Below are 4,017 nucleotides of genomic sequence, written 5' to 3' on the forward strand. Positions count from 1 at the left end.
AATTATTCTTGTGGCTCTCTGCTATGTGTGGACACAACTCCGTTCAACTAACCAGCAAGTGCACTGGGTCGTCCAAGTAATACCTTACGTGAGTAAGGGTCGATCCCACGGAGATTGTTAGTATGAAGCAAGCTATGGTCACCTTGTAAATCTCAGTTAGGCAGATTAAATGGTTATGGGTTTCAAAAATTAATAATAAATAGAAAATAAAAAGGGATAGAAATACTTATGTAAATCAATAGAGGGAATTTTAGATAGGTGTATGGAGATGCTGTGCTCCTCTTGAAACTCTACTTCACTACTCACTCTTCTTTCAATCCTTCTTATTCCTTTCCATGGAAAGCTGTATGTAAGGCATCACCATCATCAATGGCTACTTTCAATCCTCTCAGGAAAATGGTCCTATGCGCTGTCACTGCACGGCTAATCGTTTGGAGGCATCACCCTTGGTTGATAGCTACATCCCATCCTCTCAGTGAAAATGGTCCAAATGCTCTGTCACATCACGGCTAATCATTTGTCGGTTCTCAATCAGGTTGGAATAGAATCCATTGATTCTTTCGTGTTTGTCATCACGCCCAGCCTTCAGGAGTTTGAAGCTCGTCACAGTCATTCAATACCGGAATCCTACTCGGAATACCACAGACAAGGTTAGACTTTCCGGATTCCCAGGATCCTACTCGGAATACCACAGACAAGGTTAGACTTTTCGGATCCCCATGAATGCCGCCATCTATCTAGCTTATACCACGAAGATTCTGTTGGGGAATCTAAGAGATATGCGCCCGGCCTAAGGTAGAACGGAAGTGGTTGTCAATCACGCGCGTTCATAGGTGAGAATGATGATGAGTGTCACGGATCATCTCATTCATCAAAGTGTTGTGCAACGTATATCTTGGAATAAGAATAAGAGAGAATTGAATGGAAAGTAATAATAATTGTATTGAAACTTGAGGTACAGCAGAGCTCCACACCCTTAATCTATGGTGTGCAGAAACTCCACCGTTGAAAATACATAAGTAAAAAGTTCGGGCATGGCCGAATGGCCAGCACCCAAAACGTGATCAATAGTCTCCTAAGATGAAGGATAAAACAAAACTGAGACCAAAGATGAAACGTGGTCAAAAGATGACTAATACAATAGTTAAATGTTCTATTTATAATAAACTAGCTACTAGGGTTTACATGAGTAAGTAATTGATGCATAAATCCACTTCTGGGGCCCACTTGGTGTATGCTTGGGCTGAGCTTGATCTATCCACGAGCTGAGGCTTCTCTTGGAGTTGAACTCCAAGTTATGACGTGTTTTGGGCGTTCAACTCCGGATCATGACGTTTTTCTGGCGTTTAACTCCAGACAGCAGCATGTACTTGGCGTTCAATGCCAAGTTACGTCGTCAATTCCCGAATAAAGTATGGACTATATTGCTGGAAATTTCTGGATGTATACTTTCCAACGCCGTTGAGAGCGCGCCATTTGGAGTTCTGTAGCTCCAGAAAATCCATTTTGAGTGCAGGGAGGTCAGATTCCAACAACATCAGCAGTCCTTTTGTCAGCCTTTTTCAGAGTTTTGCTCAAGTCCCTCAATTTCAGCCAGAAATTACCTGAAATCACAGAAAAACACACAAACTCATAGTAAAGTCCAGAAATGTGAATTTAACATAAAAACTAATGAAAACATCCCTAAAAGTAGCTTGGACTTACTAAAAACTACCTAAAAACAATGCCAAAAAGCGTATAAATTATCCGCTCATCACAACACCAAACTTAAATTGTTGCTTGTCCCCAAGCAACTGAAAATCAATTAGGATATAAAGAAGAGAATATACTATAAATTCCAGAATATCAATGAATATTAATTATAATTAGATGAGCGGGACTTGTAGCTTTTTGCTTCTGAACAGTTTTGGCATCTCACTTTTTCCTTTGAAGTTCTGAATGATTGGCTTCTTTAGGAACTTAGAATTTCGGATAGTGTTATTGACTTTCCTAGTTAAGCATGTTAATTCTTGAACACAGTTACTTATGAGTCTTGGCTATGGCCCTAAGCATTTTGTTTTCCAGTATTACCACCGGATACATAAATGCCACAGACACATAACTGGGTGAACCTTTTCAGATTGTGACTCAGCTTTGCTAGAGTCCCCAGTTAGTGGTGTCCAGAGCTCTTAAGCACACTCTTTTGCTTTGGATCACGACTTTAACCACTCAGTCTCATGCTTTTCACTTGGACCTTCATGACACAAGCACATGGTTAGGGACAGCTTGGTTTAGCCACTTAGGCCTGGATTTTATTTCCTTGGGCCCTCCTATCCATTGATGCTCAAAGCCTTGGATCCTTTTTACCCTTGCATTTTGGTTTTAAGGGCTTATTGGCTTTTTCTGCTTGCTTTTTCTTTTTCTTCCTATTTTTTTCGCCATTTTTTTATTATTTTTTTTTTCGCAAGCTTCTTCTTGTTCACTGCTTTTTCTTGCTTCAAGAATCAATTTCATGATTTTTCAGATCCTCAATAACATTTCTCTTTGTTCATCATTCTTTCAAGAGCCAACAATTTTAACATTCATAAACAACAAGATCAAAAGACATATGCACTGTTCAAGCATACATTCAGAAAACAAAAGTATTGTCACCACATCAATATAATTAAATTAAATTCAAGGATAAATTCAAAATTTATGTACTTCTTGTTCTTTTGAATTAAAACATTTTTCTTTTAAGAGAGGTGAAGGATTCATGGAATTTATTCATAGCTTTAAGACATAGTTACTACATACTAATGATCATGAAGTAGAGACACAAAACATAGATAAACACAGCATAAAAACCGAAAAGCAGAAAGAAATAAGAACAAGGAATGAATCCACCTGAGTGAGGGTGACGCCTTCTTGAAGGTCCAATGGTGCTCTTTGAGCTCCTCTATGTCTCTTCCTTGCTTCTGTTGAATGATTCCTAGTAATTTTGGTGTTTCTACCCTTAGTTGCTTCCAATATTTGTGTGGAGGACAACTTATCCCCTGAGGTATCTCATGGATCTCTTGATTTGCAGCCACATGTTCTACCACTGAGCTATAAACCCTTTACATGAGTCTTTCCATCTCCCATGACTCAGAGATGGAGGCTTTTGTCTTCCCTTTGAGGTTTCTCTGGCCTTAGGTGCCATTAATGGTAATGGAAAAGCAAAAAAGCTATGCTTTTACCACACCAAACTTAAAATATTGCTCGCCCTCGAGCAAGAGGAGTAAGAAGAGAAGAAGAAGAAGAAGAAGAAGAAAAAGGAGGAGAGTGAGGGGAGATGGATTCGGCTATATGGGTGGGATTGGGTGGGAAAGAGAAGTTGAATTGTAAAGGTAGGTGAGGTGTATGGGGAAGAGTGGATAAATGTAGGTGGTGAATGAAGAACAGAAGGGATGACCATGAATGAAGAGAGAGAGGGCGAGGTAGGTGGAGATCCTGTGAGGTTCACAGATCCTGAGGTGTCAAAGAATTCCATCCCTGCACCAAATAGGCATGTAAAATGCCTTTGCACACCATTCTGGCGTTTAAACGCCCATTGGTGCATGTTCTGGGCATTCAACGCCCATGTAAAGCATGTTTCTGGCGTTGAACGCCAGTTTCATGCTTGTTCCTGGCGTTCAGCGCCAGTTTTTCTTCTCTGGGCACATTCCTGGCGTTCAGCGCCAAAATGTTGCTTGTTTCTGGCGTTCAGCGCCAGAATGATGCTCTGTTCTGGCGTTGAACGCCGGCCAGATGCATCTTACTGGCGTTGAACGCCAGCCTGTGCGTCCTCCAGGCTGCGAATTTTTTCTTCTGCTGTTTTTGATTCTGTTTTTAATTTTTATGATTTTTTCGTGACTCCTCATGATTATGTACCTAATAAAACACAAAATAACAATAATATAAAATAAAAAATAGATAAATAAAATTGGGTTGCCTCCCAACAAGCGCTTCTTTAATGTCAATAGCTTGACAGTGGCTCTCATGGAGCCACAAGGTGATCAGGTCAATGTTGTATAGTCC

The sequence above is a fragment of the Arachis stenosperma genome, chromosome 3 (assembly GCF_014773155.1).
Source record: "Arachis stenosperma cultivar V10309 chromosome 3, arast.V10309.gnm1.PFL2, whole genome shotgun sequence".
NCBI classification, from domain to species: domain Eukaryota; kingdom Viridiplantae; phylum Streptophyta; class Magnoliopsida; order Fabales; family Fabaceae; genus Arachis; species Arachis stenosperma.